The 23,875-nt window shown below is 41.8% G+C and overlaps 1 protein-coding gene and 1 long non-coding RNA gene across 2 annotated transcripts in view; one reads left to right on the plus strand and one right to left on the minus strand.

The window, feature by feature from the left end:
* The window catches only part of RTN4RL1 (reticulon 4 receptor like 1), a 253,674-nt gene that overhangs the window by 195,067 nt on the left and 34,732 nt on the right, over positions 1-23,875 (minus strand). The gene's annotated exons all lie outside the window — the stretch shown is intronic.
* On the plus strand, positions 1,312-22,325 carry LOC130356777 (uncharacterized). Its single transcript, XR_008888990.1, has 3 exons — positions 1,312-1,604; positions 15,166-15,240; positions 22,178-22,325. It is a non-coding gene; the product is annotated as an uncharacterized LOC130356777 (long non-coding RNA).

A 23,875-nucleotide genomic window follows, 5' to 3' on the forward strand; every position in this document is an offset into this window, starting at 1 on the left:
TTTCAAGCTGCTGACATTACAATGATAGCAGTTGTTATGGATATGAGGTAGCTATGAATGTGTCAAAGGCTGTCTGGCCTTTAGCTTCAATGGAGGAAATTCATTTGCAGCTTGCATATTCTAAATGACCAGGTGTGTTATATGGTGCCGTGATGGCTTTATTGTCACCAGAATTCTGCTTTCTAACTCACCAGTCTGTCCTATTGTTGGGTCATTAGGATATAATCAAAAGTGTGAAATGTCATATTATTTTAAGAGGAATTGATATTATTCAAACTATTTTATTAACTCTAATGATTTATTATAGGTTCTTTCCAGTTTTCATTGGGATTTCAATGTCATGGCAGCAAATATATCACAGTAGACTGTGCAAGTGTAGTAGTCACAGCACAAAACAGAGGTCTGGTAGGATTCAAAAGGCTTAAAGCATACCTGTCAGATTCAGCACCAAAAAAAATGAATTTGTTACTCAGTACCTAATCCTTACCATGTATATTGTTATTTTTTTTTTTTTTTTTTAGTTCACAGTGTTAGAAATCTTCTCAGGGGAAGGTGGCGTGTCCCTCCCTTGTGGTGGTGGGAGGTGATTGGTGTGACTGCTCATGTAGCCTTGTCCATGACTCATCTCTTGTCCATGACTCATCTTTTGTCCATGACTCATGGACATGCTGATGCTTCTGCAGTGCTGTTTAGTGTCCCAGTAGGTATGGGGACCCCTAGCAGTGGGATTTTCAGGAGCCGTTTTCTTTATTAAATATTCAAAAAGTTGTAACAACCATATTACAAAAGGTTTTTAATTTTCACCAGTAAGAACATATAAAAAGTTTTTGGAACTGACAGCGCCCATTTAAGCATTTGTTGCACCACGATACAAAAAAGATGCAACATTTCGGCAGTAGTGCCTTTCTCAAGCATACTTCAGAAAGGCACTACTGCCAAAACAATGCATCTTTTTTTGTATCATGGTGCAATGAACGCTTAAAGAGGTACTCCACTGCCCCAGCATTTGGAACATTTTGTTCTGAACACTGGGTGCAGGTTGGGGGGTCGTAACATCATAGCCATGCCCCTTGTGATGTCACACCATGCCTCTCCCATAGACTTGCATTGAGGGGCATGGCATGACATCACAACCCCCGCAACCTGCACCCAGCGTTCGGAACAAAATGTTTTGAATGCTGGGGCAGTGGAGTGCCCCTTTAAACCTTTTGACTACCACACATGCATTTTAAATCTTTATTCCAGTGAAGCAGACTGGTTAGACACTTGCATACAGAGGACATGATTATGTGCTTATTTTTCCAGGACTTGGATGCCACTGTGACTATGTTATTCTTGCCATCTCATGCCATCCATGTGAACCCAAACAGCATGGAACAGAGAGAGAGAGAGAGAGAGAGAGAGAGACAGAACGAGCAAAATCTATATCTAGATATAAGTACGTTTAACTGAAGAAGGTGACTGCACTGTGTGGCGGTACTTCAGTAACATCATGCAGCTTTCTAATGATGTGAATTAGCATGCCTATCATTGTAACACTACAGGACTCACCCTGAAGATGCCAAGCTTATATGCTCCATTACCCCAGGACCTCATTGGAAATGGTGAGCATTCTTTTTGGCTCAGCTGATTACCTTGCATGCTCTATTTTCTAACCAAGTAACGAACTACATTACCTGACAATATGCTATGTCTTGAACTGTGTAATAATGTTTCAAAGGAAATAGCTATTGTAACCAGGTCTTGCAAAATTTTAAATGGGCCCATCCTCAAAAAAAAGGGATTTGTGCTAGTTTTTCCCCTATATTCCTTTTCCATGACCCTTGGATCACCCAAGACCACCCCTTCCCCAAACCTTTTGGTTAACGATGTATTTTCTAGTTCTTGAGAGTAATGTCATATATAGGTTTTCACTACAGAATATCATTCATTCCCATCCTGCCATCCAGCCAGGACACAAACCCCAAAATAGCTGTCTCCAGATGGATACCTCTTCGAGGAGATTCCGGCTTAGCTAATAATCCCTAGTCATGTGATTTACAGGGAAGCTAACATTAGGTGGTGTCAAAGTAGCAAGCTCTTTTACTTCTGGAGGACAGCTAATTTGCATATTGTTTTCCACAGAGAGCTCTCTATCCCCTATGCAAGCATGAAACATTACCCTCTTAGATTTATTCCCCCAAATCAAAAGAGCATCCTGGTCTGAGCTCTTTTCTCTTAAGGCACCGTGGCAGCCGAACAGCTCACCTCTATGGCATGTACATCCTTGTTCTCCTTTTTACTCTGCTGTACAGTTACTCATAATTCCTTTGAGCTTTTCTTCATTACAGTTATTAACACCATACCATCAATTCTGTAACTTTCCCACTCTTTCATGTTCGCACTTTGGGGGAAAAACAAGTTTTCTGCATCAATAATACTGAAATGTGCAATCATACTGTATGACGGCTGCAGTTTTTTCAGGTCTGTTTACCTTGCAGTTTTCCACTCTTTTTATCTATTGAAACCTTGCTGAGAGAAATTATCATCCTTTTACAAGTTAGGTTAATTAAATGCGACATGCCGAAAAAAAAACAGCATTTTCCAGGGATGGAATAAAAGGTTAGTATAGATGTAAAGAGTGTTTAATTGCTTCATCCTCCGAGAGCTAAAACATACTGTAGGTTACTGAAAGAAATGCAAGCACTTATATCTCTATGGCTTTTCTATGTCCACTTCACAGCATTAAATTGCCTTTGTTACTTCCTAAACATTACACACCTATATTATTTCCCTACATTGGCTGTAATGATGCTCACAGTATGTAACATTTCTTATTTCCGTATGTCCATTAGAATCACAAAGGCACACTAAACCTACACGGATATGACACCTTTGTCTTCAGAGTATTACAAACATTGTCGAATTATGGCAGAAAATTCAATACATTTGATAAGAAAAACTAGAATTGGTAGACCTGAAGTGACAGGACCCATTCCAGGTTCGTCACATTCTCATTTTAGTCTATCTTTGAATATATTCTCCACCAATGCTACATTGTTAGCAAACAAGAAGGACACTGTCTGACATTGGTCTATTTTTTTCTTTGATACAGGGACATTCTCTATGTACAAACAATGGACAATTGACAATATCAATATTTTTATCAATTCATTTCTATAGTATCATGATTGTAGGAGAACAAAGGGTGAAGATAATCCAGGCCACACGCCATGTGTGATTTGTTTAGAAAAACTGGATGCTATATGTTTGTGAGCAATATCCCTGCCATGCTTTGCCTTTACTTCTCCAGACATTTTGGAACACATGACATGACAGAGCTGAAACATTTCTTGTGTTGCCACTAAAAATCCCTTTTGCTCTTGAAGTGATCTAAAGTCTACCCTGTTTTGCCATCTCTGGATGAAGAATCTGTACCATGTATGATAAGAGCCAACTATATAGTGTTCTTGTTAAAAGAGTAAAAACCTGACTGCACCCACCTGCAGAGGGCTCATTTCAGCAGGCGCGATTACAGCTTTGGCTTCTTTCACACTGCCGTTAGCACACTGCAGTGTGACGGCCGTCAGGGGAGCCTGGGGATATAGCAGGGGGAAAATTACTGCTTGTGCCGTCTTTTTCTCCCGCTAGTCCCGCTAGAAAATAATTATAGTAAATAATAGTCTATATGATCCATCAAGACCCATTATTGCCCGTTGTGCCCCTGCCCTATAATGGCTGTTAAAGGCTGGAAAAAAAAGTAGAGCCTAATGGCCGTTTAAGGAAGGGGCACAACGGCAGTGTGAAAGTAGCATTTACCTTTATCCCATGTGCTTCTGGCTGTGCCTCTCTTCACCCTTGTCTGTTGTCTGCTGTTCCTGGGGACTTTTTCTGAAAGGGCCAGCATGTGTATTCCAACCAGTTCCCAACCATTCACCATCGTGCACCTCCTATTCCAAGCAGCGCCACTTGTTGCCTGAGCAAAAGGGTTCCTAGTCTACTAATGATATAGTGTTTTTCTGTGTATGTGTTTCATTACTGTGTATGAATCTGGCTTGCCTCCTTGATTGCTGCTTTGTACAACTTGAATATCCTGTATCTGATCTTGGTCAAACATCTGCTGCTCAGGCCTCAGCTAACAATTAGACTAATCTCCATCCTGACTCGCAGGTGCCGTGGACCTAGCTGTTTTGTTGGGACTGTGGCCAGCCACCAGCTATACTGGTCCACTCCTAAAGGTTTCAGCCTTGTGGACCCCTTCAGTGAAGGCAAAATCCTCATATGGAAAGGCTACAAGGGTGAAAACTAGGGGTGAATGAAGAAAGGTAGTCCAGCAGTCCCTTAAAACGTAGATCCTTTATTGCACTTTTCTTTAAAAATATAGAGCACACACCATGCACCTTCACCTGGTCAGCAAACTACTCCTATGGACGCGTTTCGAACGCATGCACGTTCTTGATCATCACACCACCTGTGTGTTCCTCACCTCTTAAATACCAAGTTCAAGAGGGAGTTGCACTTACTTCAAGTAGACTTGTATAAACACCCTTCGTGTACCTTAAAACTTCTTACAAAAACAGGTTACATTTAAAACGTACTATTGCATGAAAATAGATAGATTGATACTTACAAGTATCAAGCCTGGCCAGGCTCGAGTCCTTGCAGACCGTGGAGGAGGTGAGCTGAGAGAACTTTATTTCTTATTCATTTGAAAACTAGGGGACCACTTAAACAATGGGATCCTCAGGAGAGACCCTAGTTAGGTGACAAAGGGTCAAAACTCATTGGTTGTTAAATGTATTAACCTACTTATACCAAATAGAACGGTGGTTGGTAATAATACCAACAATTAAATATCACTCCCATCTTTATTACAACATTATACCTTTGTCTCACAATACAATAATATGTTTCCTTCTTAATTTCCCAGTAGAGAACCATTCTTACTAACCAAAATTAACTTCCGGTACATAATGGATTGCTACAAACACATTTATTCCCCTTAATAATTTTCTACATAGCTTTTGGATTGAAATTATTTCCAATTATTTCCATTTTAGATCTGCTGTTTTACTATTTTTCCTGGAAGATCCAACGCTGAGAAGAAATGCTGTGTAGTCTCTCAAATGCTCATGTCTTTAAAGAAAAATCAAAATCTGTAACCTTGAAATTGTACTTATCGTAGTGGGGTTATTCCAAAATTATAATTAGAGATGAGCGAATTTTAGAAAACGTTCGATTTGGCCGATTCACAGAATTTTCCAAAATTTTTTGGTTCGGTCCGAATTTATTTGTGGCAAATCTGTATTAAAAACGAATTAAGAAATAATACTGTTATTCAGTATGACATGCAGAATAGAGGCGTCACTATTAGAATCACTGTCGCAGAGCGGTATGAGTCTGCAGGTGGCATGCAGCATGAGAAGACCATATAGTGGCTGAATGACACAGCCTGGATGTGGCGGAAGAATGAGGAGACTTTTAATAATATTCTTATGATAAAATATATGGAACCATTTTGTTTTTTTAAATCAAACAAAAGGAAAGGTTTGCAAAAAGCACCATGTGCCACCTACACTACCAAGTATTGATGTGATGCAAAGACGGTGGAAGGGAACAACATATGGTTCATTGGAACCGGTGGAGGTTAAAGCTTCCCCTGTAAGGCCCTACTCTCGCATTATTAATTTTATTCTAGGCAAATGTTACTCACCCTAAAAAGGATGGCACCAAACAGGAACCTCTCACTATTTCCACCTGGAAACACTGCCATTTCCCAAGGTTTTTAGGTGGAAACAGGGAAAGGTTCCTGTGTGGGGCTGCCCTTTTTATGACGAGTAACACTTTCCTCTAAAAGGTGGAAGGGAGCAACGTATGGTTCATTGTAACCGGTGGGGATAATAAATTCCCCTGTAGGGCCCTACTCTTGCCTTATTAATTCCCTTCTTAGCAAGTTACTTGCCATAAAAAAGGGCAGCCCCACACAGGAAACTCTCCCTATTTTACCTAAAAACCCTGTGAAATGGCAGTGTTTGTAGATGGAAATAGGGAGAGGTTCCTGTGTGGGGCCGCCCTTTCAGGGTGAGTAACACTTGCCAAGAAGGGAATTAATGATGCGAGAGTAGGACACACATACGTTGTTCCCTCCCACTTTTTTAGGGGTGTTTGCATCACAAACTTTGTGGTGTAGGTGGCACATGGTGTTTTTTGCACACGTTTCCTTTTGTTTGATTTAAAAAAAAATGTGGGTACATATATTTTATCCTAAGAAAACTTACGTTTTACGCAATGCATATCCTCAATACTTACTTGTGGTCTGATGCCGAGGAATGTCTATAACTGGGGAGCAGCACCTTAAAAATGTTTTGCACTATCCATATTTGTGAAGTGTTGGTGTGGCACCATGGTCAATCTACTCTGATGCATTAGGTATTGGTGGGTGGAAATCCTGGCTGATCCATGCCTGATTCACCTTCACAAAGGTCTGTCTCTCCACATTTTTCGTGGACAGATGAGTTCTCCTTGGGGTTACTATGGCCCCGCTACACTAAATGCCCGCTCTGATGGCACACTACTGGCCAGGTAGGACAGCTTTTCCAGGGCAAACTCTGCTAGTTGCAGCCACAAATCAAGTTTGGCTGCCCAGAAGTCCAGTGGATCTTCAAGGTGTGTTGGCATGGTCATGTCAAGGTATGATACCACCTGCTGGTTCAGGTCCTGCTCCAGGTCAACCTGCTGCCGATGAGTTGCTTCACTATGCGGGTAAAGAAAGCTACTCATCAGCGATTGTAGACTCAGGCTGCTGCTGATGGAGATGGTACTGCTCCTTCTACCCCACCCCTCCCCAGCAGCCATGGGAGTGGAAGGTGAGCGACAGAAGATGGGTATGATACACAGTGCCACAGGGTGATGCAGCAGGCTGAACCACCACATCGGAGCCACGGTTCTCCCAGGCCGCTTTATGGTGATGCTGCATATGTTGACACAGGGCCGTGGTGCAAACATTGGGACCGTGGCCACGCTTCACCATCTGCCGACACATCTTGCATGTGACCACGTTAACATCCTCCGGATGCTTGATGAAAAACTGCCATCCCGCCAAGGAGTGGATTTTCCCACCAACAGTCCGCACTGATTGACTTCTACTGCCGCCAACTCCAGGAACCCCTGTTCCACTACCTCCCGGGAAGGTAGGCTGCCGCAAAGCAGATTGTCTACCCTGGGCGCATTTGGCTCTAGACTTTCCACTTCTGCCACCATGCTGCCTGCCAACCATGCTACTACCTTGCTGGCTCAGCTGCTGCCTCATGGGCAACCTGCAACCCTCTTCTCCTGATGATGATGAAGCCCCTTCTGCACCCAGCTCCCAAGTGTGATCGGCTTCATCATCATCGAGTTGTGTGTGCACGTCACTGATGTCCTCCTCAGATTCCTCCACAGTGTCTGCTTCAGGAGTCTGAACGCTCGCAACACCACCTCCCATGCCACTCTCCTCATCACTACTTGCCCGCCTAGCGGAGGAAGCGGTGGATGTCTCCTCCATTTCTTGGCTGGGCAGTAACTGCTGACTGAAGGGGAGGGAACAGCATAGGACAGAGGCAATGGGAGTACAGGGACTGCTCCCGGGTCATGCCAACTGAGGGTTGTGTCTGAGGAACCCACCGACTGTTGACTGGGGGCATCAGATGTAATTTGTAATGAAGTGAATTACCGTGCTAACCAATCAATGACAGCAGATGGGTTGCTCGTCAAGACACAACTGCTAGCTGATACTGGGAGCTCAGGCCTCTCGCTGCGACTCTTGCTGCCACTCACCCCTAGTCTGCTAGTCTGCTGTGACCTCTGCCTGATGAATTAGGCCTCTGCCCCTCCTCTGTGAACATCCTGGCACTTCTCTGCCTGACATACTTAGTGCGTATATGAGGGGAGTACAATACACTCCACTACGCTTAAAACAGTATTTGTCTACAACACCAGCAGGTGTACTTTTGGCCAGCCTTTAACAGTATCTAGGCCCTTGAGAGTTTAACAGGTACAAAATAGGTCACCACTTAGATGTACGTATGGTATATGCACTTATGAGGGGAGGACAATACGCTCCACTACTCTTAAAACAGAATTTGTCTACAACACCAGCAGGTGTGTATTTTTGCCTGGCCTTTCACAGTATCTAGGCCCTTAAGACTTTAAAAGGAACAAAATGGTACACCACTTAGATGTACGTATGTGGTATGCACTTGTGAGGGGAGGACAATGCACTCCAGTATGCTTAAAACAGTATTTGTCTACAACACCAGCAGGTGTGTACTTTTCCCTGGCCTTTCACAGTATGTAGGCCCTTAAGACTTTAACAGGAACAAAATGGCACACCACTTAGATGTACGCACAGGTTACACTTAATAGAGGACAATATGCATTTAGTGCTCTGCTTACCCTAACTGGCTGGCTACTATTGGCTTTTCAGTTGTTGTACACACCAGTGCTGCAGCTCCAGCTGTGTACTACACCCAAAATTGCACTTTCTCTCTCAATCTCACTCCCTTCCCTATCAGTGCTTCTAGGCTGGATTTGGGCTTGAGGCGAATCGCTGCTGCAAAAAAGCTTTTCTGTGCAACACACTGCTCTCTGTCCCTCTCTGCAATAGAATGCTGATGTGACTTGGAGGTTAATCGCTGCTGTAAAAATGCTTTTCTGTGCCGCTCTCTCTGTAATAGAATGCTGATGTGACTGGCCGCAAGATGGCTGCCAATTATGTAGGGCTGTGACATCACAGAGGGTGGCTGGCTGCTGATAGGATGCAAGCTGCATGTGAATCAGGGTCATCTCGCCAACCCTTGTTCCTGCCTTCCCAGGATTCCTTGCCCCATGCCCTCATATGCGGATCTGCCATTTTAGTTGCCCGGCCCCTGGAGCCTGGACCGCACTAAATGGAGTTTAATGAAGCAATTTGCGTGATCGAATCGCGGCAATATTCGCATTCGTTATGAATCAAATTTTTCCTGAAATTCGTAACAAATCCAAATTCATCAGATTAAATTCGCTCATCCCTAATTATCATATATCACCTATTCACAGGATAGGTGATTGAATTTGATCAGTGGGGGTCCAACTGCTAGGATGGAACTGCTTAAGATAGCTGAGCACTGTACTAAGCTATCTTCCTTAGTAAGTGATCAAAGGGGGGTTCCAGAAGTTAGACCCCCATTGATTAAATACTTATCACCTATCCTTTGGATAGGTGATGAATCACATTTCTTGAGATAATCCTTTTAAAGCAATGTTCCACAATTTGTGGTTCCAGCTGTTACAAAACATCAATTTCCAGTGTGCCCTTCATCTGACAGGTCAAGCCTCAAATAGCAGTTTTGCAACAGCTGGAGAGCAATAAGTTGGAGAAGACAACTTTAAAGGATGACATAATGAAGTCTAAGGTAAAATGGGTACATTACAATAATACCCCTTTCCGTTATCTGCCTATAATGTAGTTTTCTACAACTCTCAGGTCCTTGCACAAACCAGTAAGCACTTGGGGGGCTATGGTCGTCTAATTTTGAAACAAATTTCCTGGGATGCCTTGTGGAGTCGTGGTGAATATATATATATATATATATATATATATATATATATATATATATATATATATATATATTAACCACTTTTGACTGGATATTTTCTTTGAAATCTGTATCAAATCTTCACATCAATAATCTTGTACGATACAGACAGAAGGGGAGGTGGGAACAGAAACAGAACCTCTGATCGTCATGCAGGGATGTGCACAGACATTTTGGGGGGTAGGGGCACAAGTACAAAAAAGGGCACTAATTATATATATAAAAAAAAAATACTTACAAATGTAGCACAACACAATTTCTAAGCTGAGGGACCTCTGACAGTCATGTCAGCTGAATGAAACCTACATCACTCCACGGAGTTCCCAATCAAAGAGGGCATAATAAGGCAGATGCATTAAAGTGTACCCGTCAGATCCAACAATTTTATTTTTTTATTTTTTATTAAATATATCACTCGGTACCTAATCCAGACCATGTACATCTACTTTTAATGTGTCTAGCACCTTTATTTATTTTTTTATTACACTTTTAATTAAGCTCACTAGTCTGAATTCCTCTCAAATGTAGGGGGCTTGGTCTCATTTTACAGGTCTCCACCCCCTCCCTCAGTATGCTGTCTGCTCACATCTCCCCTAGCATTAGCAAAACTACAACTCTCAGCTTGTCCTCACTGACAGTAGCGGGACACAAGCTGACAGTGGGAGGATTTTTCCTCCAGCTGTGAGCCCTGCACTCACAGCTGTCAATCAAGGAAGTGTGTCCATGACATAGGTGATGATGCATTGACACAGCAGGACTAGTATGTGTCCAAGCAGGCAGAGGGGGCAGTTGTTTGACTGTTTTTTTCAGTATGAAATACTGAAAATTTTCTAATGAAAGCAATTGCAAAACTTATTGGTTTTGTATGCTTTACAACACATCAAAAGTTTTTGTATCTGTCAGTGCCTATTTAAAAGGGCAGAGGCTTAAGCCCCCTTTTGAGTTTATGTATGCATGCCCCTGGTGTCATGGGATGTCACAGCTCCAAGGGAGAGAGCAAAGATATGTGCAGTAGGGCTAATAACACTATAATAGTAAGTTGATTTATTTATACACAGGTTGTTTCTCTCACTAGACAACTAATTTAACACAATTTTAGTTAAAAAGAGGGAAGGATTGAGTTCATTGCATAAAGCTTTTCCAACATATTGTCATACTGAGCCCTTCTCACTGTCAAAGTACTATCTCTTCTTATCCATGGTCCCTGTAGGATTCTGTTTAATCTTACTGTCATCAGAAGTGGTCAGGCGGGTTCCTTAAACTGATATAAAGTGATGAGTCTGTTTTTGTAACGTTCAAGCCATAATATTTTGTTGTAGTCTGCTCTGAATTCGCCTTTTATTCTATCAGGAGAAATCCTTTGCTTGCCTGTGCTGTGCCATTTATTTTGCTAATTCTACATGCTTGCTAGACCTGTGTTCTGACAACGTTAAATGCCATCCAAATAGCAAGGATTAATACCCTCATTTTTATTTTATGCTTTGTTTCTTCCTGTGCTTCTAGATTGAAAGCTTCCCCCTGCTCCAGAGTCGGGATTCTGTAGTGATCTATGCTGCATATAATTACACTGGCCTGAACACATACATTATGTTCTGAACAGGCAACAGATAAAATAAGAACCCCACCTGAGGAAGAGGCTTAGAGGCCCCAAAGCATGCATCTTCTAATACTTCTTCAAACTTAGCAAAAAAAAAAGGTTAAAGGGGTTATTCACCATAAGGCGATTTTAGTACTTCCTAACAGACAGTAATGGACAAGGTTAGGAAGGATCCGTGGTGAGGGTGTGATGAGGGCAGATGTTATTACCCTAGGGACAGAGCTTGGTTTATCCTCTGCACCACCCGAAGGTATGGCCGCTGGATCCTGGGCTAGACACGGGGCAAATAATGACTCCAGCGCCAAGTTACGGAACAACGGCAGGTTTACTGAGGTAGACAGTGTAATAGTCTTGACAGCTCAGTTATTCCCAAGGAGGTGACCAGTGACTTCAGAGACTTTAGGGCTCACTGGGACTTATAGTGGATTTGGACAATTTGCTTCAGGCCCACGCTGACTTTATACAGACTGATCTTGACTGACTTGGCAAGACTAACTTCACCCCGTATGTAGCTTACCAGGTTTTGACGTCCACCTGTGGGGCACTGGATTAGTGGAAGTGTGTCTGCGTGGTAGGCCTTGGGCCTCCTCAGGACACCAGACACTCTCTCAGGACTTGACTTCACTAACCCCAGCACAGAACTCAAGAGACTGAACTAGCTCCTCCCAGGGTTTATATGGAGGAGACTCTGGAAGGGTCCCATAGGTCACCCTATAAGTCACCTGATCACTGGTACCTTCCTTGGTTACAAGACATGGTAACAAGATTTAAAGGTACATAACATTATATATAAATTACAACAGATAACATAGGCACTTATTAACCATTTATATTATACAGATTAAGGGGGACTTAGGGGTCACTGCAATAGAGTCCGCCAGACAGGACAGCACGAGTACAGGGGTGCAACTCCTGTACTGGGTCAACACAGATCCGTGCTTATCTTGGGGCTAAATGGCTGTGTTGTGAGCCCATCATAATGCTGCTGATTTCTTTTTGTGAAATGGCTATTTCTTGTTTGAGTTCCCTATCTGTAACTACAAGTCCCTGGATCACTTGTTTTTAAGTGTGAGGTCACTTTTCTCCCTCCCACACATCAGTCACCCCACCCATTGCAGTACAGCTGCAGCCCTGTGGAGAATGATCTTCCCTCACCCAGCGGTCCCTCCACCCATTGAAGTAGACCGGATTCCTTTCAATACCTGACTAGTGATGTAATGTCTCCGGCCACACTGCAACCTGGGAAAACCTGATGCGACAGTCATTTTGTATGCTGTTAAAAATAAACATCGGGTCAAAGATCACGTAAGAATTGTGAGCCATTTAACACAGATACAGACACTATATTATGAACTACACTAACCTTACAGCCCCTGTAGCATAGTCAAATATCCCTTTAAGCTATAGATAACCAGGAATATGTAACTTTAACAGCCACATTTCCTCATGTTGCTTAGAGAAATGAGAACAGGTATGGTATTGTCTGTGTACATGTACTGGTTTCATGACCAAAATGCTCCTATATCTGTTTTATATACTAAAAATAGATGACCTTATGATCAAACCAGTTACTTTACATCAATCGATTTACTGCGACTGCTCACTAACTAGATCATCACGTGCAGAGACATTTGTTGTCTTTATTGTGACACAACTTGACCTTTCTGCAAATTGTATTTTGAAAGAAAAAGTCAAAGATGCAATGTATACAGTGTAATGTTCAACCTAAAGGACAGTAGAAAAAGTGGTAAGCTATTCGTATTGAACTAGCATGCCTAGGGCCAACCCTAACATTACATGCAAATAGCACACATGTTTGCCCTTTTTTTAAGGCTTCATGGGGCAGCAAAAACACCATAGGGCGAATTTATCGACTTTCATGCACCTAAAAAATTGTGCATGCAGTGTGTTTTTATTTTGTGCATTGAGAGATTGTGCCATTTGTTGCATACACTGGCTTCTTCATTTTACTTGTTGTGTACCTTTAGTGAGTGTGATCAGCGCATGCACTGGTCGGTGTGCCAAATTTCTCACATTGGCTCCCTATTGGTCCAGTTACGTTCTGTAAACCTTATAAAATTAAAAGCCTAAAGTACCTAGTTCAATGCATATAGCAACATTTTTTCTCAAAAAAGAAGAAAGAATCAGATTACTGCTCTGTATTCTATGAAAAATTTGGTCAAATCCAGTGAATACAGAGCAGAGGAATATATATATTATAAGGTTTTGCTGTAAATAATATGAACATTGGAAGATAGATAGATAGAAAGAAAGATAGATAAATATTATAAAGATAATATAAGATTTCGCTGTAAATTCAATGGCCCTCATTTACTATTGCAAACCCAACATGTTTTGTCTGCGCCAGAATCTGCGCCACAAATTCTGTCTGCGCCAGAATGTGCGCCAGAATTTGCGCCAGAATTGAAAAAACCCCGACTAACTCTCCATTTTGCTGAGAAAACCCAAAAAAGTGGCGTGGCCACCGGGAAAATGGGCGTGGTCTCTGAAAAGGGGCATGTTCCTGACATTTTCACAAAAACCCAACATATTTACTAAGGTTTCCACATAAAATGTGGTGGATTTCAGCTGAGGAAAACCAGACAGATAAGAGCATGTGTAAAAAAAGCAAAGTGTAGGGAAAGTGGAAAATATAGGGAAACCTTAGTAAATACCAGGGGAAATAAATTGTAGGGAATTAAAACCCACAAAGAAACCTACTCAACACTCTTAGTAAATGAGGGCCAATGAGTATTGGAGTATAGATTGATAGATGGATATTATAGATATAGATAATCTAAGGTTTTGCTATTGTGGTAAGCTTTATGGGGGTAAAGGGTATATGGGGTGTAGCTGTGCAGTGATGAAAGGGTGCTGGTTTAACCCTTAACTGTCGTGACACCAGGGTGAGGGCTCCTCAATATATACTTGTCCTATCGCCACCCGTCCCAAGAACGATAGGGAGGAATAAGTGATTGTCCACAACCTGAGATTCAGAAAACTGTAGAAAACTTTACTGCAGATTTTATGCAGAGGTAAAACAGGAACAGTCTTTACATATATACAGTATATGAGGATCCTGACAGTTGGTTGGGACCTTGTGAGTATAAACTCTGGAGATTGATAAACTCTGGAGATTATGCTGTTCCGCTGGATTTAGGGGATTGGTTTTAGGTCCAGCAGTCACGCAAGCTTTAGCAGGGATTTGATTTAAAAACTCACGGTTAGTAAGTTGCGGGATTGTTAGGCTTCAGGCCTAAGTTCTCTTGCAGAATTGTACAGAGTGATGCTTTCTCTAGAGATTATCAGGAACAAGAGCGAGAGGATTGGCTGGCAGCTCCCTTATATGGGCAGGGTCTGGCCTTGAGCTGATTGATTCATCCCAACTGTCAGTGCCTTACACAAAGGATTTTGGTAGAACATGTGACTACCCACGTGACCTGGAAGGTCCTTTTGCATACCATAACAGTATAAACATTAGTCATGTGACCTAAGGTTCTGCAGACACTAGATAGATCAAGGGTTATCTCAGCAAGCGGACCCCAACGGTACCAAGGAACTCTGACTTTGGGGACCCAGCACACCAGGTACAGTATGAAATACAGTAACGGGACACCACACTATAAATAAAATCAGCATTGGATCACAATTTTAAACTCCAATATAACAGAACTCTTTTATCATCAGTAAAGCTATTGATTCACATTCCCCACTAGATATCTTCTCCCATGTTGAGGACCTGCCTACTCAATTGTATAGTGTTTTACAGAAAAGTCTGTGCCTTGGATATTACCCATAGCCATCGAATACATTCCAAGTTTTCTTTATCTAATGCAGTTTAGGAAATTAATCACGCTGTTTTCATGCATTTAAAATCAATAGGACAAGCTGAGAAAACGCCTGAGTACATTTCTGAGCACAAACAGCACTCTTAATAAACTGGGGCTAATATTGTATCCTATTCTTCTCATGTAGGTATCTGGACTCCGGATTATAGAAAGTCGGTGACAATGATCTGAAATATCTCCTGCAGTGTAATGATGATACTAAGTATGTCTTTAAAACTGCTAAGATACATAAGGATAATAACATAATACACTGTAATATCGGGTTTGTCAGAGAGGAGTTTGTTCTTTGGTGGATGGACAGATTTATAGATGATAGAATTATTGATAGATAATAGATAGATAGATATATTTATAGATAGATGGATAGATAGATAGATAGAATTGTTGGTAGATAATAGATAGATAGAATTATTGGTAGATGATAGATAAATAGATATATAGATGTATATTCCAAAGAAGAAAGCAGCACTCCTAGAGCTGTGTATAGGTGCTCATTAGCTAGGGTCCCGGCTCAGGATCCAACATAGATATTCCAAAGAAGATGCAGTGGCACTCAAATGGTGAAAAAAGGTGAATTATTTATTCATCTTGAATGTGCAAAAAGGCGACGTTTCGGCTGACTCACTCAGTCATTATCAAGCAACTAGTGTTACAGCTTCTGGCTTTTTATGGTCACGCAGGACCTTGTGATCAATTAACCAATTAGATATAAACATTGTAGAAAAGTGCATAAAAAGACATATATGTGAACTACAACATACATCAGTGCTAAAGATGCATACATATGAACCCTGGCATATTCTCCGATCGTCAATGCATGCAATAAATATAGAAAAATTGCAGTGCATACCATATACAATCTCGGGTGCATGGTGCATGACGTGTAATGAGGTGGGCGGAGGGAGGCGGGACACTCGCCATAGATCGTTTCGGAATCCATTAGCTGTTCAGCGTGGACGCTAGGATGCTTCCGGGGTCCGTCCGCAGGACCGGAAGTGATGTTACGCTCTGTGTAGTCAGATGACAAGTCATGTGATGGCCGTTACTGTCGAGCAGAGATGCTCTCCTCAGCGCATGCGCTCTGCATACCTGGAGGGTCATGGTGCCATCTTAGAAGTGGGAAAACAGTGCCCTTTTCTCAATGCTTATCCCCATGGCATTCTTCTTGCAAGGTATATTGCACAGCTGGTCCGGGGGGCTTGCGGGTTACCGGAGACCCCTCCAGAGTCCATAAAACCGGCCATCTCTGTCATTACCATAGGCAAATCACCGAGAATGGCTTTGGTGCTAACCTTATTTTCAAAGAAGTGGGTTTAATTGGCAGAGGGCATCTGTTGATACGGGTGCAACGCTCCACAGATTAGGTCCAACACTAGACTGGAGAGAAATGTAAGTCCACATGGATTCCTTACGGTCAACTTAGGCGGAGTGTTCTTCCATCACCTGGCCCATTTCTATATAAAAGAGAAAAAGAAACATTTATTTTAAAAAACCTTGTTGGTTATAACAATCCTTACACATAAATGATGCTATACCGGAGTCTTATACTTTACAGATTTCATGTGATATCTTGAAGTCCACATTGAGCCTTCGTGGCTTCAAGGTATCAAGGTGGTAAATCCACCATAATTCCTTGCGTTTCAATTTGGCAATACGATTGCCACCACGTTTTAATGGTGGTACGTGGTTAACAATCGTAAATTTTAAGTCCTTTTCACTGTGCCCCTTCTCATTGTATATGTGCTCCAATGTCCATGTAATTTATTATATGTTGGGGAGACTATTAATGATGCTAAAACACGGATAAATCAGCACCGCTACACTATCCGTAAAGGCCGTGCTGATTTGCCTAAACACTTCCTAGACAAGGGGCACAGTGAAAAGGACTTAAAATTTACGATTGTTGACCACGTACCACCATTAAAACGTGGTGGCAATTGTATTGCCAAATTGAAACGCAAGGAATTATGGTGGATTTACCACCTTGATACCTTGAAGCCACAAGGGCTCAATGTGGACTTCAAGATATCACATGAAATCTGTAAAGTATAAGACTCCGGTATAGCATCATTTATGTGTAAGGATTGTTATAACTAACAAGGTTTTTTAAAATAATTTTTTCTCTTTCTCTTTTATATAGAGATGGGCCAGGTGATGGAAGAACACTCTGCCTAAGTTGACCGTAAGGAATCCATGTGGACTTACATTTCTCTCCAGTCTAGTGTTGGACCTAATCTGTGGAGCGTTGCACCCGTATCAACAGATGCCCTCTGCCAATAAAACCCACTTCTTCGGAAATAAGGTTAGCACCAAAGCCATTCTCAGTGTGTTGCCTATGGTAACGACAGAGATGGCCATTTTTTTGGACTCTGGAGGGGTCTCCGGTAACCCGCAAGCCCCCCCCGGACCAGCTGTGCAATATACCTTGCAAGAAGAATGCCGTGGGAATAAGCATTGAGAAAAGGGCACTGTTTTCCCACTTCTAAGATGGAACCATGACCCTCCAGGTACGCAGAGCGCATGCGCTGAGGAGAGCATCTCTGCTCCACAGTAACGGCTATCACATGACTTGTCATCTGACTACACAGAGCGTAACGTCACTTCCGGTCCTGCGGACGGACCCCGGAAGCATCCTAGTGTCCACGCTGAACAGCTAATGGATTCCGAAACGATCTATGGCGAGTGTCCCGCCTCCCTCCGCCCACCTCATTACACGTCATGCACCATGCACCTGAGATTCTATATGGTATGCACTGTAATTTTTATATATTTATTGCATGCATTGACGATCGGAGAATATGACCATAAAAAGCCAGAAGCTGTAACACTAGTTGCTTGATAATGGCTGAGTGAGTCAGCCGAAACGTCGCCTTTTTGCACATTCAAGATGAATAAATAATTCACCTTTTTTTCACCATTTGAGTGCCACTGCATCTTCTTTGGAATAGATAGATGTATAGATAGATGTATGTATAGATAGATAGAATTATTGATAGATAATAGATAGATAGAATTATTGGTAGATAATAGATAGATAGAATTATTGGTAGATAATAGATAGATAGATAGATAAAGTCCAAATATGAGCAGCACATCAAGAAAGATAGGTAGTTTTGGATGGGGTGCAAGCATACTTGGAGCCTCGGTCGCCAGTTCCTCAATCCATAAAGTACAAATAGATGCAGCACACCACAACTTGAAGATCACGGTGTAAAATTTATTCCATAGTGTATTCCAATAGACAACGTTTCACCAGCCTCACGCTGGCTTTTTCAAAAGCCAGCGTGAGGCTGGTGAAACGTTGTCTATTGGAATACACTATGGAATAAATTTTACACCGTGATCTTCAAGTTGTGGTGTGCTGCATCTATTTGTACTTTATAGATAGATAGATAGATAGATAGATGTATAGATAGATAGATAGATAGATAGATAGAATTATTGGTAGATAAAAGATAGATAGATGTATAGATAGATATATAGAATTATTGAGAGATAATAGATAGATAGATGTATAGATGGATGGATGTATAGATAGATAGATAGATAGATATGTGATAGATAGATAAGATAGATTGATAAGATAGATAGATAAATAAGATAGATAGATAGATAGATAAGATAGATATGAGATAGATAGATAAGATAGATAGATAGATAAGATAGATAAATAGATAGCTAGATACTATAGACTAGTGTTTCACCAACCAGTGTGCCTGCAGCTGTTGCAAAACTGCAACCGCTGCAGACACACTGGTTAGGAGTCACTGCTATATAGAAAGACGTATAGTTGGATTGATGAACAGATGATCGATAGATAGTTAATTGATAAATAGACATATATAGATAGAAAGTTGATAAATAGTTGATAGATATATAGATAGGAAGGTAGATAGCTATGTAAGTAGGTAGGTAGATAGAAAGATACTTTATTACTTATCCATTCTGCTACAATCATTTTCCATAATAAATTACAGGAGATGATATAGTTTGTTTCTCTATTTCCCACACTGACAAGCTAATGCAAATTGTAGGACTCCATGTAAAGCATCACCTTGCCTTATGAAATATGTTCATGAAAAGACACCATGGTTTAAGCAGAAAGATGTAAGAAAAATGGACACATACTCGACAGCAGCATTATAAAACATTCCATGCATGTGTCCCCATTTTGTTGAGCTTTGTTTTGCAACACAGAAGACGAGAAAATAAGACACAATGTGAACAGTGCTATTAATAGATATCTTGGCTGCCAGTATAAGCTGGTTATGGTTACTCCCTATAGGGAAGCAGTGTTTCTAGTTCTTATGCCAGTGTTTCCCAACCAGGGTGCCTCCAGCTGTTGCAAAACCACAACTCCCAGCATGCCCGGACAGCCAAAGGCTGTCCGGGCTTGCTGGGAGTTCTGGTTTTGCAACAGCTGGAGGCACCCTGGTTGGGAAACACTGGCTTATGCCCATGTTTCTATTGATATCACTGATATATGCTATAGAGCTATTATCATTATTATTATTATTGATATAGATAGGAACATCATCTTCCATACCACTAAACAATAGATCCCAAGTGATTCCCTTACACATGGATATTTAGATGGAGAATGGCAGAGATGAAGTTAAAAATCTTCTTGCATTTAAAATCAGATCCCCCTCCATTGGTGTAATAGTCGCTGCCTTGTTCTGATTCACTGTACTGTTTCATTGCTAAGCCTTTACCTTTCTGCCTGTTTCCTGCCATATACAGGATTAAAATAAGAAGGTTGGCAGGCTCGCCACCAATTGTGTACCGGTTTTGAAACTGTGATTATTGTTTAGCCTTGAGCAGTGAATATTCATACTTCTCCTTATTTGCCGAAGCCGTGAGAGTGCCAGAATTCTCAGTAGTCTCTCCGAAATTCAGAAAGAATTGGCAACGCTCCTCTAATTATATACTGTTCACTGTGTCCTATCTACCGGCACAATGCCATTGGGCAAATAGTCACACATACACACACATGCACAGACACACACACAACACCCTGCCACTCAAACACCATTAACACTTTTCACCCCCTCCCCTCCCCCAGTAGTGCCCGGATTAACAATTTAACATATCCATCCACTGCCAACTCATAAATACACTATTTATGCTTTGGGAGAACCTTGGCTGTGTGGTTTCAGTCCAGGAAATACATTTATCTTGCCTTGTGCAGGGTAAAATTAGATTGTAAGCTTCCAAATATAAAGGGATCAAGCTGCAGCATCATTGTTATATGGATAATACAGATTTACATGGTATATGTATCATATTCATAGTAATAGCAACATCCTCACAAATCCGCTGCCTTAAAATGGCGTAATATGGCTCCTAGATCGTTCTTTGTAATAGACCTAGTTTTTGAGCAATAAGGCTGCATTCACACCACGATTGCAGCCTAGGGTTGCCGAATCCGGCTGGGGGAGGGGAAAACCGTGCACTCCCGTACCCCAGCCGGACCGGCGCTGGAATCCATTTACTTTAAGGCAAACAGTGACTCCGGTTGGCTCATTTCTGCCCCGTATCCGGTTTTCTGACCGGACCTAAAACCGTAGTATACTATGGTTTTAGGTCCAGTCACGAAACTGGATACGGGGCAGAAATGAGCCAACCGGAGCCACTGTTTGACTCCGGTCGGCTGATTAAAGTGAATGGATTTCAGCGCCAGTCCGGTTGGGGTACGGGAGCGCCCGATTTCCCCCTCCCCCAGCCAGATCCGACAACCGTAGGGTGCAATCGTGGTGTGAATGCAGCCTAAGGCTGAGTTCACACCACGTTTATGCAATACAGTTCCTGTATACACATCCAAACGAAGAGGAAAAACAAAGGCACTCACCCGTACAGTGAATCTTCTTACTTTTATTTTTCAAAAGTCCATACAGACATAGGGCTGCGGCATGCAGCTAAAGCAGGTGGAAGACGCCAGTGCGCACTGATAGGTGACAGCTGTGACAACTTATAAGTATTTTTCTTAAAAAGCTGATGCAACCGGACATCATTTTTCAAACCATATATGGATTAAAATGTATGCACACGTTTGATACAGTTTAGTCGGGTTTTGAGGAATCCGTTTTTTTTTTAAATCAAAAACCTGATACGGGAACTGTATTGCAAAAACGTGGTGTGAACCCAGCTCATGAGTCCTAACTAAGGTTTTTGGGATCCATGTGTTTAGAAGATTCGCTGCAGTATGATCAGAGGGGAGACACTAGGAGCTGACAAGCAGTACAGGCCAAAAAAAAAAATAAGAGCTAGAAACACATATATATATATTATCTTCAATTATTAAAAGGAGATGTGAGGCAGCTGCACGGCTGCTGTCCCAGCTCTGCTTTCGCAAGGCCCTTTGAAATTCTAATGCGCTGGCTGCTCAGCTAGGGAAGAAACACACTGTTGTAGGAAACAAATGAGGGAGAACAGACCAGAACTGCTAGAAGCCCCGGTGATGGCAGCTCAGGGGTCACAGTGCATATGATAACTAGAACGTTCAATATTCCAGATATAATATGTTATGACACAAGAGTTTACTCACATTAGTAACTGGTTTAACCATGCGTTGACTTTGCTGGGACTCGGGCAGCCTGAATTGTATTACTTTTTGCTGCTTTTTTTTGGATCTGTATGATATTCCACTATTTCATACCAATGTCTATTGTGTCCGAACATTGCAAAGTGTTATTGCTCTTAGGGTCAAGACTTTTCGATTGGGCAGTACATTTCCTTGTGGCTGTAGGGCAATGATATCCAACATGTGGCTGTCAAGCTGTTGTAAAAGATCAACTCCCAGCATGTCAAAAAACATAAACCTCCCAGCATGACCTGCAAATGGGAGGGCATGCTGGGGGTTGTAGTTTTGCAAGAATTTTGGAGATCGCTGTCACTGTCTAAGTATGGCCCCATGTCCATCTCATTAGTGTCCAGTTTTGGCGATTGTGTCCAATTTTGGGCACCTGAATATAAGGACTTGGCTCAACTGGAGCAGGTGCAGAGGAGGGCGACCAAGGTTATTAAGGGAATAGGAGGATTGGAGTACCAAGACATGTTTCAAACTTGGGGTTATTTTAATGTACAAACATATGAATAGACAGTACAGAGATTTTTTTCTGTGATGTTTTTATACCTAGGCCGATAACCATGACAAAGGGGCATCCTCTGCTTCTAGAAGAAAGGTTTCACCATCATCACAGACAGATTCTTTACTGTAAGAGCAGTGAGACTATGGAACTATCTGCCACATGATGTTGTGATGTCTGACTCAATAATCAAGTTCAAAGTGGGCCTGGATGTTTTTTCTGGAAAAATATAATATTATAAGTTATGGCGTTGGAGTTGGGAAGGAATCTTTTCCACTGGTTTGGAAAAATTGGCAACAGCCTTATTTTGTGTGTGTTTTTTTTTTTTTTGCCTTCTTCTGGATCAACACAGTAGAGTTATAGGTTGAACTTGATGGACTCTTGTCTTTATTCAACTATATCATTCTTTAATTTTTTTTACTACTGGGTACCCAACAGCCTGATAATAGTAAACTAGTCCAAAAGGAGTCCATTAAGTTGAGCCAAACAAACCCTGTGTAGAGGTGTCAGGGATCAACCAGTCAGCTAATTGATCACTTTTGGTTGGTTGTTGGCTGCACATCTCTTTGTGTAATAGGTGATGAAAGAAAAGGGCTGCAAGAACAATACAATAATGGTTTGTGTGCCCCTGCCCGCACGATAGTCGTGCCTCTATAAATGAGCGCCAATCTATGAGTCATAATAAGGCCCTTAGACTTATACACCACAAGAAATAACCCTATGATCACTCCTACCAAAATTTTTACATCAGCAGTCGTATCAATAACAAGAGTCTGAAAAACACTTCTCTAGGCTGAGCAATGTTTATCAACCCTAATCCTCAAGCACATTAGTGTTTTGCATGTGGTACCGGGTACTTAGGTACTTTGATAAGGAGTTGCCTGCATGCTTTCTATAGGATATTCTGAAATCATGACATGTTGGGGACATGGACAAATTTGCAGCTTATGATGCACTATGCACTAAGCTTGAATATGCCCCCATTAGATACCCATTTATACTTGCAATTTATCATGACTCTTTATTACACAGACTGCTCCCCAAGGTTCCGCATGCCCCTCTTTCTCTTACACAGAGTGCTCTCTATGCCCCTCTGATCTCACAGACTGCTCTCCATTCCACTCTCTCTAACATGGATGGTGACCAGGACCACATCTTCTCACACAATCTTTTCTTCATGCCTCACTCTCTCACAACTCTGTCACACAGATTACTCCCCATACCCCTTTCACTTTCACAGATTTTTACCTATGCCCCCCCTCTCGTTACATAGACTGCTCTCCATGCCCTCTTTCTCATACACTGCTCTTTCTGTCCCCCTTTCTCACATGACTATTTCCTCTTGCTATTAGACTCCTTTGAACCTTCCTCCACATCTCACAGTAACAACCTCTTCTATTTTCTTTTCCCTACACGGAACTGCATTAGACATAAGCCCCTTTCCTTCCTTTTTAATCAGGTGCCCTCCACACCACTGTAACCTCTACTGTACTCCATACACTGCTAACTAAAAAGGCCAGCCAGCTATGCATTGGATCATGGGGCAGGCAACCAAACACTCCCATACCGCTACCCTTTTTTGTCAGTAGCACCTTTTATCTATTTAGCCATTTAGTTTTTTGTGTAGTTGCCGTGCCCCTACAAAGTTGAGCTATATTGCTAGAATGTCACAGATAGAGGAAAAAAATAAACCAAGGGGCCGCACTCCAAGTAGGATAATGTTCACAATCAGTGTGAAATTAGGTTTTT

This window comes from Hyla sarda, chromosome 2, assembly GCF_029499605.1.
Source record: "Hyla sarda isolate aHylSar1 chromosome 2, aHylSar1.hap1, whole genome shotgun sequence".
NCBI classification, from domain to species: Eukaryota; Metazoa; Chordata; class Amphibia; order Anura; family Hylidae; genus Hyla; species Hyla sarda.